This window comes from Porites lutea, chromosome 4, assembly GCF_958299795.1.
Source record: "Porites lutea chromosome 4, jaPorLute2.1, whole genome shotgun sequence".
In the NCBI taxonomy this organism is placed as follows: domain Eukaryota; kingdom Metazoa; phylum Cnidaria; class Anthozoa; order Scleractinia; family Poritidae; genus Porites; species Porites lutea.
The window spans coordinates 48255295-48269281 of NC_133204.1; the positions used below are offsets into that span (position 1 = coordinate 48255295).

The window sequence follows — 13987 nt, forward strand, 5'->3', positions numbered from 1 at the left end:
TCCTAAAAACGCCATTTAACATGACGTCACCGCGCACTTTAGGTTTCCAGGCGTCCAGCGGCTTCATCCTCTGTTTATTGAACGTTGGCGAATCGCAAAGTATTTCTGAGGCAAATAACAGCGGGCTGCAAACACAACAGTGCCCAACTGGACAAGTGGCTGGAAGTCCTTGCCGTGGAAGGTTTAACACCGAAAGAACGGCGACCAGAACTTCAGCGAGAGGAACGAAGAAGAAGACAAGTGCGTTCATCGAGCGGCCTATATAAAGCACGAGAGTGAATAAACACGGAAATAGTGCGAAATGGTTTTGAAATACTCGTTTGAGCTATTTTTCCTCAAATGTATCCTTGAATTCATGATAAATACATCTCCATAAGGTTCAAACAGTGTTAATGGCAAAGAAAGAGACTTCAAGACTAATATATAGATTTAGCCAGGGCTAAAAGCGAAGCTTTCGATAATATTTATAGTTTTTTCAAACAAAATATAACTCAGAGGAATATTGTATAGTAATGCTAAGCGGCAAAGGCATGCAACGCCGGAGAACGGTGAAAAACAACAATAGGTCTAATTAGCAAAAAGAAACTTTGCACGTGCAGCACACTTTTTTTGTACATTTCTTTGCCGTCGTTTTGCACGACTAAAACGTGAAACTTCCAGAAACTTCTTAGTTACACGTTTTATGGAGGAAATGTCTAACGTGTTCTCGTTCACTTTTTCCCACTGCCGCTCATTTTCACCTTGCGTTATTGATGGCCGCTACCATTTCTCTTTTTGTCAACGCCGCTACAAAATTGTTTTTTAAATCTCCGTCGCCAAATCTGTGGAGATGACAACTTATCTAAGTTTAATACTTTAGACAAAACGGATACAGAAAAAATTTCCGCTTTCCGTTTTCGTCTTTATTGACTCTTTTGTTGTCTCTGCTTTACAAGACGCCGGTGGCTATGCGATTTCCTGCCAAAATAACCTCGAGTTGCATTTCGGTTGCCATACCTGTTGATTGAGTTATTTTACATTGGTATACCTGTGGTGCGGACGGACGGTCTCTCGGGCGGGCGGTGTACGGTCACGTGATTACCAAATTTTCTCGGATGGGTAGATTACTTCATTTTCTTACCCGTGGTGCTCCGCTGGCGCGCTTCGCGCGCGAGAGCTCAGCTATTAATGTTGAATCTCAAGTAATGCAGTGGTCCCATGGCCGAGTGGTCAGAGGCAGCATTTTTTTCGCTGGAGGAAGTAGGGGTTCAAGTTCAAATCTCGGCGTAGCTACTTCCTGTATTTTTTGTTGTTGTTGTTGTTTTTCATCGTTTTTTTACCCTTTGGCTTTTTACTGTTTATTCTCACTGCTGACACAGTTAGCTTCGCAAGATTTTTGCGAAAACGTATTTCTAGTATAACTAAATAAAAATGTCATCATTAGGTCGATTGCAGGGGAATGCTGCGGTTAGCGCCCTCTCCCTGTACAAAAACATGCGCACAAGCGGGCCAAAATAAGAAGGCGTGGTTACAAAATCGGCTTGCAACAAAATGCATCCAAAAAACGAGCAGGGCAAATTTTATTTTAAAAATAGGTGTCAAACATGTGGAGACCAGCAGAATCAGAATAAGCCAATCGTTTGTCGATTTTACGCCAAAAAAATAATGCCTGATCAGAATTAAACAATAAACTTTTTTCCGTTTAGAGTAGTAAAGATCACGAAAAGCGTTTTAGCCGAGATCTGTCTCGATCGCTCTATTTTTCTGTGTCCTGGATGAATCTCGTAATGCTTTGTTTCTGTTCTGTTACGGTACGCAAGAAAAAAAACACAAACCAAACAAAGATGACTTCTCATAAACTAAACAGACAACAGTTTATGGAAATTCCCTGTAGTGAGGGTGTACCAGACTGCAGATCAGTTTAGTACTCAAAAGAGAGGATGTGACACAGATCTTGCATTTTAAGTTCTCGCAAGGGAAAGTCACTGATGCGGCCTGAGGACAGTGAATTGAGAGCGAGTTGATGCGGTTGAAGCGTGAATTGAACTGAAGGAGTTCAACAAAACGTACTTAATATTGATTTGGCCCAGTTCCTGCTGGAAAACACTTTCAGGTAAACCTGTTTCTATAAAAGTATGTTAACTCTTTAGTTGTTTTTGCGTCGACTGCAAAGCTTTCTCCATTCTTTCGGCATTACGAAACTAGCTCCGAAATCCTGGAAACTGAAAAGCACAACATCTGAGAACAGTTTGAACTGCTTGTTCAGTTTCTCTGTAGATTTCGAAATTAATTTGTCGGGGCATTATTGCCGTAAATGGTCCAATAGACGCTATCTAAAAAACAATGCCTCTTGTCTAGTAAAAGTAAAGGATGTATTTAACGCCTCTTTCTCTCTGCTTCGGGAACAAGAACAGTAAAAATGTTTTCTTTCGCTCGATTATGGTATCACTTGAAAAAAGCGTCTCGACTTGAAAATTTCCGGTAAACAAAGTAATTAAGTTCGGACCATGCTGAGAAGCGCCTACTTGTGATTGGTCACGTTTTGACAGCTGACGTTATCGGATTAGTTGAGAAAATGGCGGCGGAAAAAAAACACCGGCTCTTATAGCATTCGCTCCAATCTCATTTTCCCTTCGCCCTTTTTCCCCTTTTCGACCGACTATCGACCGCTATATCGACCGATAGATCGGTCGACACTACCTACAGTAAACAAGACCCCCGTCGGACCTGAGTGAAATAAATTTTCTTGTCTTGTCTTGTCAATATCCACAGTTTGTCAGAGTAGGCTCTTGTTCAGCAACCGGAAACAGGAGGCAAATTGTAGGATGATATCGTCAATCCCGAATGTTAGTCACATATCTTAAGAAATAAGAGCAATTAATGCGAGTTGATCAACGTTCTCCAGACCAAAACGTTTGATGAACTACACTGGGGGGACACTGAGCTGTTGCTCGAAGCCGACTATAGAGGCCCTGCCAGGGTAAATTCCGACAAGCGGCATGCCCAAAAAGTAGCGTAAGAGCCTAAAATGATCCCGACAAGCGACAACCCGGCTTTGGTCACGAATTGCGACAGTGACGGCAAAGCCGAGAATATGCGACAAAGAACGGTAGTTTGGCTAATTTATCACCAGTCTGAATGCCAAGAAGAAGTAATTTTCGTTAATTTTCCTTGCGCTTCAGAGATTGTCTCTCGGCGTCAGGGAGTTTCAGTGGACCCTCCTGAACGCGTCGCGTTGGCCCGTCGCGTAGTCTTCATTTACGCAACCCCGCATAACTCCTGGGAGACCTTGGAACTAGGTTGTCCGTCAAATAGCTTAACTTTAGGCACACTTTACATCTCTTGTAATCACTACTTTCATATAGACTATAATGCACCTTGTTTTCCCAATCAGAATTTTGCATAACCATTGTTTCCATATTCTCCAGGGTATTACAGTCGTGCCAAGAGAAATCGACAACAATGGTTATGCAAAGTTTTTGGGAGGTAAACAAGGTGCATTATAGTCTATGTGAAAATGGTGAATACTTTGCTTGTTCCTGAACTTCTCACATCCTTGTCGCCCTCTGTCGGACGGTGATGACGGTGGAGAGACCATGGACCAGGTAACTTAATCACCGACCTTCCAATCGCTCTCACAGAGTAGACCACCGTTAACCGGCCTTCACGTCAGTTAGTCTTAAATGTTGAACGTGGATCACTTAGGGTGTGTTGACAGTATTCCTTTAAGCGAATCCAACAACGGATTTCTGATCCGAGATTTGCCAGATTTCGCGGTCGAAAGGAACGTTAAATCCGAAATAGGATTTGTTACCTTGGTAACCTTTTGCAAAAGCGTGCAATATGCATGACAGCCTCAGCCTCTCAAGAAATGACATTTTTTCTACTGTTTGACAAATTATGCGATTATACCGTGCAGAATTTTGTGGTCGGCAGTTCGAATAACGACGATGGAACATACTCAGATCAAAGAAGATCAAGAAGATCAAGATCAAAAGTCCGAAGGAGAGCGTTAAAGTTGAAAATTATCTAAAGGTTATCCGCTCAGTTTAACCCAGTTTCGTAGCTCGGTTTTTTATGTAACACGATCGAGTGCCTATCGCGTCCACAAGCGAGTTTGTAGAAAGATAGCAGTTATTTGTCCCTTTTAGCGACAAATGGTCAGCACATAGATATTTCACTGTGCCACTTTGAACAATCTTCTGGTGTTTTCAGATGTTTTACGGCAAATGGCAGCAATTAGGAAAGTCTCTACGGGAAATACAGCTGGATCATCTGACTAATTTCGAATCCACTGTGAATGGAACAGCGTAGATCACTAATCCGTTAATCTGGATTCGGATTCTTCGGATTTCAAATCCAATGTGAATCTTTTTTCAAAAAGGATTCACCAGATCAAAAATCCGAATTTGGATTTGCCGAAAGGAACGCGAAATCCGTTTTAAGATCGAAAATCCGTTTTTGGATTCACCGAAAGGAACACACTCTTAATTGTGAACGGCGATGTATCGGTGTTCTACACGCGAAAGGTTAACTGAGAAATTGCACAACTGTAATGGTTTCTTTACAACACATCGCTATCCCCCTTTTCTAAAATTCCGACGAAGACAAAGAATTTTCGTTCAATTTCCGACAGCGACGTGAAGCATTAATACACACCGACACGAGACGTTTTAAAATTCAGACGAGCGACATGGGAGCCCCCCCTGGCAGGGCCTCTAATAAAGTTTATTTTTTTCCATATTGATTTAGTATACGCCCCTTTAATGCTTTAAAGAACTTAAGCAGTTTTGTTTCAAATATTTTAGGTGTCAAAAACTAATAAATGGCCACCCGAAATCCTTGCGGCTGTTTTGCTTATTTTTTAATGAATAAGAAGTAGACATGAGCTACTGTTCTGAATTCTTCGAAATTTTTGAAAGTGTGCGACGAAGCGTTTTATGGTTTCTACGAAACGACTTTTAAACTCGATAACTTAGGCAAAATAATTGAACCTTGACAAGTTTAATTTAGAGATTATCATTGTTTATTTGTTGTGCGAGAACACAAGTCGTAAAACTCAAAAGTAGAAAGAGACTAATGTGAAATTGATAATGATTAAAAAGGGTTTTAAAGCGATACCGTAACTGATCTGAACACTTGTTAAATTACTAAGGGGAATTGAAATTGAAAATGAAAAAGAAGATTTAATGCGATTGAAAGATATGAATTTCAATATTCTTCTATTAATAACAATAGTTTGCCGCTCGAAAAATATTTGATTTCCTCTGTTAAGCTGAATTTGAAAGTTATATAAGAACCCTCCTTTTCTTTGAATCGCTTAACACAATAGAAATTCAGTTTATAGACAAAATTCAATTGTCCAATTACCACCTATAGTATGCTAATGCGTGTCTATCGTATGACTATCAGCCAATCAAACCGGCAATGACTTGCCAAGTTTTCCGCAGGAATAAAGTGCTCGTTAGCATTCTTTTTCTTAGAATCGCTTAACATCCACAAAGGCTTGTTTACTTTCATTGTTAGCGCTTGGCAGCTCTTGTAACAATCAACTTCACGAACTCTTAGGTGAGCTTTAGATTGTTTTAAAAATTTAATGTCGACTAGCTGTTTTCAGCTTGAGGCAAATCCTTGATTAAATTAAGAAATTTTTGCGGGCGATTTGGCTCTTCTTGAGGAAAGCAACCCCGCATTACATTAAGTACACTTCGGCGTATTCTTGGGTTGCACGTGACGTCACCAAAAATCAAAATAAGAAACTATCGATTCTTCTGAGTTTCTACTTCCACGAGATATTACAGTACCTAAACATCTTTACATAAAAAATTTTTGGTTCGAAAGGCTTCTTCGTTTTGCGAGAGAGGACGTTTGACTTTCCAGGCTTTTGCGTGACGCGGCATTTAGCTGGCGGCCAAGAAAACTCTTATGGGGGTTAAAAACATTACCGATTTTGGGAGATTTTGCAATCTAAACATTCCTTGTCTCAGAATAAATATTACTGAAATCTTTATGAGTTCCTGAAGCGAAAAATTCACGCATTAGTAGGAAAACTCGAAAACAGATGTTTCTGTTGGTATCCGGCGGCCATATTGGTGTTCCTGAAAGGGACACCAACATGGCGTTTCCATACAAGGCTTTATAAATTTAGGTAAACCGTTTTTCCCAATATCTCGCATTTGAAATATTTCACAGACCTGATTCTTGGCAAGGGTTTTTGCATATTTATCGTTTTTCATTTCCCAGATTCTAGTCCTTCTGTATTGAATGGTTTGCATTTTTAGTTTTCATTGCGTGACAGTGCAAGCCGAGAATAAGTGAAAGAATGTTCTAGAACCTATCGAAAGCAGAAGTATCTTTAATTATTTTTTTTAAGATCATTTCCAGTCTGCCAAACGTTTTAATATTGACGCGATTGTTTCAAGAAACAATAAGTTCAGTCAGTTTTCATCGGCATCTGCATTATCAAGTCGTTGACGCAGCGAAAACATACCAATGATTTACACAGATTATGATCCTGCTTAGCAACTGAAAACGGAAGGCTAAGAATATCGTCAAACATGAATTTAAGTTAGGTATCATGAGAAATAAGAAGAGTAATACCAATCAAATTTCTGCAGTCCAAAACGGGACACTGAACTGTTTAATACCTAGAAAGCGAAAGAAACCGGAACAGTCCGTAAACGTCTAATGCGCTTTACCCGATTAAATCAGATATTTTACATCTCTGTGTTGTAAGGAAACGTTAACATTTTAAATAAGCAATTGAAAACTTTTTTCTTGTTTACATAGACTGTCATAAACCCGAGACGGTCTTGGGTGAATCAAAGACAATAGATTATGAGATTCTCTATGAATATTTGCAACGAAATTGAAGTCGCGACGATCACTAGGCTATTGATGAAACAACGATCTTAGAGATTAAAGCGGTTATTGCATAGCATCCCGATTTGATGTTTGAAAAGATTAGTCGCACGATAAAGGCAAAGAAATCTGGCAGAAGGAGTGCTGCACGTTCAGGGTTCAACGTTCTGGTCTCAAACTCGCAAGTAGCGTTAACTTGCAAAACAATTCTTGATACGAGCAAGCGACGATTTCGTTGAAAAACCGACGATTTCACGGAAAACGCTCGACCAAAACGACGTCCGCAGCTATCGACACACACAGAGGCTCAATACAAACGTGAGACAAAGTCCAAGGTGTGCACTGAGAACTTTCCAGAATTCTTCCATACCCTCTAGTCTTTATACAACCCTTTTAAACACAGGAAAATGTTTTATATTACTTTTGTAAATAACGTTCAGTCTTTTTAATTATAATACCATTAAAAATGTTTTTGTGAGATTTTCGTTAAAAACGTTAACCCGTCTACTCGAAACAGGGTCCAGAGATGACAAATCTATCTGGATTTTGTTCTCCCCAAGACTAGCTTGAACACAAAACCTAACTAACCGTAAACAATGCACCCTTTTTCTTAGAACCGCCTGAATAAAATAATTGTCACTCGACAAAACTATAAGCTATAAATTGTAGACCTATAGCAACTAGCAGCTTCCACTGATTTGAAAAAAAGTTATATCCTTGTTTCCGCTATGATAAATTTGTAGCCTGTTTCCCTTTACCTGAATAAATCGACTTGTGCTTTAGGGCACATCGGTGCAAGTAAACTATCTAGACCCTCAAAACGAAATGAGCAGAATCTTTAAATAAATTCTGTTGGTAAAATATTTCAGTCGTCAATGGATAAAACTACATTCCTTGATGGTGACAAAACAACTAGTTTTCCTAAGCGTGATGGGTTAATTAGAAACACCACTGAGGTCCATCAGTCATACCGTCGTCGCCGAAAAAAGTATCCATGATTTCTCAGAGTAGGCTCTTCAGTGTTCAGCAGCGGAAAACAAAAGGAACAAAAATTGCACGATTATTATGTCAACCATGAATTATTAGTTTGGAATCTTAAGAAATAAAGCAACGCCAGTTGAATTTCTCCAGTCCAAAAAGTTTGAAGAACCATGGGACGTTGAACTGAAGCTCGAAAGTAAAAGTAGATATTTTCTCGTACAAGTAACAGCGACGTTCGAGAACCTCTGATGCTCAGTATATAAGAAAAGCTATTTTTCCGATTTATTTTCAATTGATATCTTACATCACTAAGTTGTAAGGAAAAGTAAACATTTGGGTAATAGATGGTTTTGGTACAATTCAACACAGCAAGTGGTTTGCTTTGAGAAAACAGTTTTCAGTTCATACAAAGCGTACTTTGGAAGCAAAAAAACCCCTTTTTGATAGAACCATTTGCATAAAACAATTCTCGGCTTGCACTGTCACGCAATGAAAACTAAAAATGCAAACCATTCAATACAGAAGGACTAGAATCTGGGAAATGAAAAACGATAAATATGCAAAAACCCTTGCCAAGAATCAGGTCTGTGAAATATTTCAAATGCGAGATATTGGGAAAAACGGTTTACCTAAATTTATAAAGCCTTGTATGGAAACGCCATGTTGGTGTCCCTTTCAGGAACACCAATATGGCCGCCGGATACCAACAGAAACATCTGTTTTCGAGTTTTCCTACTAATGCGTGAATTTTTCGCTTCAGGAACTCATAAAGATTTCAGTAATATTTATTCTGAGACAAGGAATGTTTAGATTGCAAAAAAGCATTAATTGTCCCATTAGTACCACCGATAGTATGCCGGCGCGTGTCTATCACGTGAACCACGACAAATCAACACCGGGATCACTGGCAAATATTTTAGGAGAAAAATAGCTCAGTAATATCCACAAAGGTGTCAACTCCACGAATTCTCAGGTGAGCAAAAATAGTGTTATTAAGTCCTCTAACAAGTAACAGTTTCCAACGTGAGAAATTTATATGCTGAGTCGGCTCCGCTTATAATTAGTGTGTTTGTTGCTGTACTCAAGTAAAGCGACTCCGATTTCGTACACTTCGGTATAAGTCGTCTCTCTAGACCCTCAAAACAAAGCAGCAGAATCTATAATTCCGTTTGAAACTATTATAGTCAGTCAAGGGTCGTAATATAACCAATATCAGCTTTCCTAAGCGTCATGGATTAGAACCATCAGTTCCATCAATCAGTTTTCAGAGTTTCATTGTCATCAGCATATATCGTCGTCGCAGTAAAAATGTCCACAATTTCTCAGCGAAATCTCTTGTTCAGCACCCGAAAACAGTAGGCAAGGAAGTTTCAGTCTAATATCGTCAACTATGAATGTTAGTTAGGTATCTAAAGACATAAGAGCAATTAATGCAAGTTGATCAAACTTTTCCGAGAGAGAAGAGAACTTTTTCCGTGTTTGCATAGCCTAGAATAAACACTAGAGGGTGGTTGGAGAATTCGAGCTAGTTAATATGCAAACCCGAGATTGCGCTGAGAACTTTCCAGAACTCACCAAGCCCCATGAGCTTTCATATGTGGCTCGTGGCAAAAACAGGAACAACTAAGTCCTGTCTTTTATAACAATATCGTTAGTCATCTGAAAAATACCACGAACTAAGTCACATTTTAAGGTAACTTGAATCGGTCTACAGCAGAACAAGTTCCACAGATGAACAAATTATGTGGCAAATTCTTCATCACTAGACTGCCAAAAAAAACCTATCTCGGGCAAATTTTTAATTTTTTAATAGAGCTTTAGTTTAAGCCCCTTAATGGTTTGAAGAAGTTCAATAAATTTGTTTGAAATATTTTAGGTGTCAAAAACCAAAAATGGCTTCACGAAACCCTAACCTTGCGACTGTTTTACCTATTAAATCCGAAGTAAACATGAGCTCTTGTTTTCAATTCTTCGAAATTTTTGAAAAAATGCGACAAAGCGTTTCATAGTTTCTACGAGTCTCACTTTTAATAAACACGTTTACTGAGGCAAAATAATTGGACCTTAACAAGTTTAACGTAGAGTTTATCATTGTCTTCCTGTTGTGCGAGAAAAAATAAAGTCGTAAAACTCAAAACAAAAGTAGAAAGAGACTAAGGTGAAATATAGATAATGATTTAAAAAGGGTTTTAAAGCGATACCGTAACTGATTTAAACACTTGTCCAGTCACTAAGGGGAATTGAAACTGAAAATGAAAAAGAAAATTAACAATGTGACTGAAAAATATGAATTTCAATATTCTTCTATTAATAACCATACTTTACGGTTCGAAAAATATTGATTTCCTCCCTTTCTTAGAATCGCTTAACACAAAAAAATTAATAGACAAAAAGTCAATCGTCCCAATTACCACCTATAGTATGCCCCATGTCTATCACTTGATTATCAACCAATCAAACCAATGACCTGCCAAATTTTCGGGAATAAAGTGCTTGTTAGCGTTAACATCCAAAAAGGCGTTTTTTGCTTTTATTGCCAGCTCATGTGTTTGTAACAATCAATTCCACAAACTCTTAGGTGAGCTGTAAACTGTTTTTAAAACATATCCATGATTTACTCAGAGTGTGATCCTGTTCAGCAACTGAAAACAGAGGGAGAAGAACTTGCAGGATTATTTCGTCAAACATGAATTTTAGTTAGGTACGATGATCATAAGAAATAAGAGCAACACCAATCAAATTTGTCCAATTCAAAACGTATTCAGTACCAGGCTACACTAAACTGTACCTCGAAAAGGAAAGAAACGGCTGACCACGACTTTCGAAACAATCCGTGAACGTCTAATACGCTTTACCCAATTCAATCAGATTTTACATCACTATGTTGTAAGGAAACGTTAGCATTTATTAATAAGCAATCGAAAACTATTTTTTGTGTTTACATAAACTGATATGAACCCGCGACGGTGTTGGGAGAATTCGAGACAGTCGGTTATGAGACTCGGATCACTTACCGTTTCTGGGAAACCAGTCTAGATAGCCTCAGAAAAAATCGTCTCGATAAAATGGCTACTCGATCTGCCACGAAGACGTGACTCGTTTAAAAAACGATCCTCCTTCTTGAAACGAGGCTCGTTCAAAAAACGAGTCCTTCGGAAAACGAGACTCGTTTAGAAAGGGTCGTTCTGCATATGAGTCTCGTGGAAAAACGAGACTCCTTTGAAAAGACTCGTTTTGAAAGACTCGTTTAACGAGACTCGATTGGAAAGAATCGTTAAACAGAAACTACTAGTTCGGAAAGCGAGACTCGTTAGGAAAACGGGATCACTCACCGTTTCTGGGAAACCAGTCTAGATAGCCTCAGAAAAAATCGTCTCAATAAAATGGCTACTCGATCTGCCACGAAGACGTGACTCGTAAACGAGGCTCGTTCAAAAAACGAGTCCTTTGGAAAACGAGACTCGTTTAGAAAGGCTCGTTCTGCATATGAGACTCGTGGAAAAACGACTTGAAAAGACTCGTTTGGAAAGACTCGTTTAACGAGACTCGTTTGGAAAGAATCGTTCGTGAAACCAGACTCGTTGCACCAGACTCGTTGGTGAAAGACTCGTTCGTGAAGGGAGGCTAGTTAATCAATTAATTAATTTATCCTTTTTATTTCACTGTAAATGGTAAAGTAATGTAATTATCAAGAAAATTATTTTACTCGCAGTCTTGCGTTGACCAGAAACTCCGGCTTTGAATAGTCTTAACTTTGAAAAACTCAGATTAAGGACCATCAACTTCATATATTGTTGTTGCTGTATTTGTTGATGTCAATGTAGGCAGGGGGCAATTAATTCATCTTTCATTTGGTGTGGGATGATTTATTTCAAATGTTTTCTTTTTTTCAGCATCTAACTAACAAATTGATTGGCCAAATATTACTAACGTAAATAATAAAGAGTATTGATGTCATTATTCTCGAGTTGTACCTTTTGTGTACTTAAAAATCAGTTTAATTTCTACCACCACTATCTGTTTCATCCACAGAAATTTTTTTATGAACAATAACCAACAAATATGTTTTGTTTTTTTTTCAGTATCTAACTTACAAATTGATTGGCCAAATATTACTAACGTAAAAAATAAAGATGTTGATGTCATTATTCTCGAGTTGTACCTTTTGTGTACTTAAAAATCAGTTTAATTTGTACTACCACTATCTGTTTCATCCTCGGAAATTTTTTTTATCAACAATAACCAACAAATAGGTTGCCCATAAGGTATAATAAAGTGCTTCTACCATTCCTTCATTATATCTAGAATATACAACACGATCTATAATTGATGAAGAACACGATGTCAATGATTAGAATAAATGGAAAAATTGCCAATCGAAATATTGAGTCTGAAAATAACACAAACGTCTAAAAGGTAGAAGCTGTCAGCTGTCAGTGGGCGCTTTCCATTTTAAAGGTGTGAAGTAAAAAAGGAACAGCCCTTTCTACTAGAAATTGTTTTGAATTATAAATGATAATAATAAATGGACCTACTGGTGCCACCAGCAGCATGCCAAATGATAAAATGTTCATAAAAAAAAATTTCTGTGGATGAAACAGATAGTGGTGGTAGAAATTAAACTGATTTTTAAGTACACAAAAGGTACAACTCGAGAATATTGACATCAATACTCTTTATTATTTACGTTAGTAATATTTGGCCAATCAATTTGTTAGTTAGAAAATGAAAAAAAGAAAACATTTGAAATAAATCATTCCACACCAAATGAAAGAAGAATTCATTGCCCCCTGCTTACATTGACATCAACAAATACAGCAACAACAATATGTGAAGTTGATGGTCCTTAATCTGAGTTTTTCAAAGCTAAGACTATTCAAAGCCGGAGTTTCTGGTCAACGCAAGACTGCGAGTAAAATAATTTTCTTGATAATTACATTACTTTACCATTTACAGTGAAATAAAAAGGATAATTAATTAATTGATTAACTAGCCTCCCTTCACGAACGAGTCTTTCACCAACGAGTCTGGTGCAACGAGTCTGGTTTCACGAACGAGTCATTTTCCTAACGAGTCTCGCTTTCCGAACTAGTAGTTTCTGTTAAACGATTCTTTCCGGACGAGTCTCGTTAAACGAGTCTATCCGGACGATTCTCGTTAAACGAGTCTTTCCAAACGAGTTTCGTTAAACGAGTCTTTCCAAACGAGTCTCGTTAAACGAGTCTTTCAAAACGATTCTCGTTAAACGAGTCTTTCAAAACGAGTCTCGTTAAACGACTCTTTCCAAAGGAGTCTCGTTTTTCCACGAGACTCATATGCAGAACGACCCTTTCTAAACGAGTCTCGTTTTCCGAAGGACTCGTTTTTTGAACGAGCCTCGTTTCAAGAAGGAGGATCGTTTTTTAAACGAGTCACGTCTTCGTGGCAGATCAAGTAGCCATTTTATCGAGACGATTTTTTCTGAGGCTATCTAGACTGGTTTCCCAGAAACGGTAAGTGATCCTGAGACTCTAATTATGAGTGTTTGCGACGAAATCAAAGTCGCGACGATGGCTATTGATGAAACAACGATCCTAGAATTTAAAACGACTATCGCATTCCTTTCCGATTACAAGTTTGACAAGATTAGACGTGCAAAGAAATCTGCTAAGAAGTGTGCTGCACTACGTTCAGGGTTCAACGTTCTAGTCTCAAATAGCGTTAACCTTAAAAATAATTCTTGATACGACGCAAGCGACTATTTCCTTGAAAAACCGACGATTTCATGGAAAACAAGCGACCAAAACGACGTCCGCAGTTACCCAAACACACAGAGGCTCATGATCAATACAAACGTGAGACGAAGTCAAGGGTATGTACTAAGAACTTTCCAGAATCCTTCCACACCCTTGAGTCTTTATGTCAGGCTTTCAAAACACAGGAAAATGTTTTCCATAAGTTTGGAAAATGGCTATATAAGTTTTATAAATAACATTCATTGTTTTTAAAAAATACTATTAATAAGTTTTTCGAAAGTTTTTTTGACAGATATTCATTGCCAACGTCAACCCTTCTACCTGAAAAAGGGTCCAGAGATGACAAATCTCTCTGGATTTTGTTCTCCGTTAGACTAGCTTGAAAACAACACTTAACCAACCAAAAACAAAGCCCTCTGTTTCTTAGAATC

General features: G+C 38.3%; 1 protein-coding gene across 1 annotated transcript in view; it reads left to right on the forward strand.

The window, feature by feature from the left end:
• The first annotated feature begins 2076 nt into the window (after window positions 1-2076).
• LOC140933895 (4-hydroxybenzoate brominase (decarboxylating)-like) overlaps window positions 2077-13987 on the forward strand; it is a 179177-nt gene continuing 167266 nt past the window's right edge. The window contains exon 1 of the mRNA XM_073383567.1: window positions 2077-2092. The gene's annotated coding sequence lies outside the window, so the exon portion shown is untranslated. The remainder of the gene's footprint in view (window positions 2093-13987) is intronic.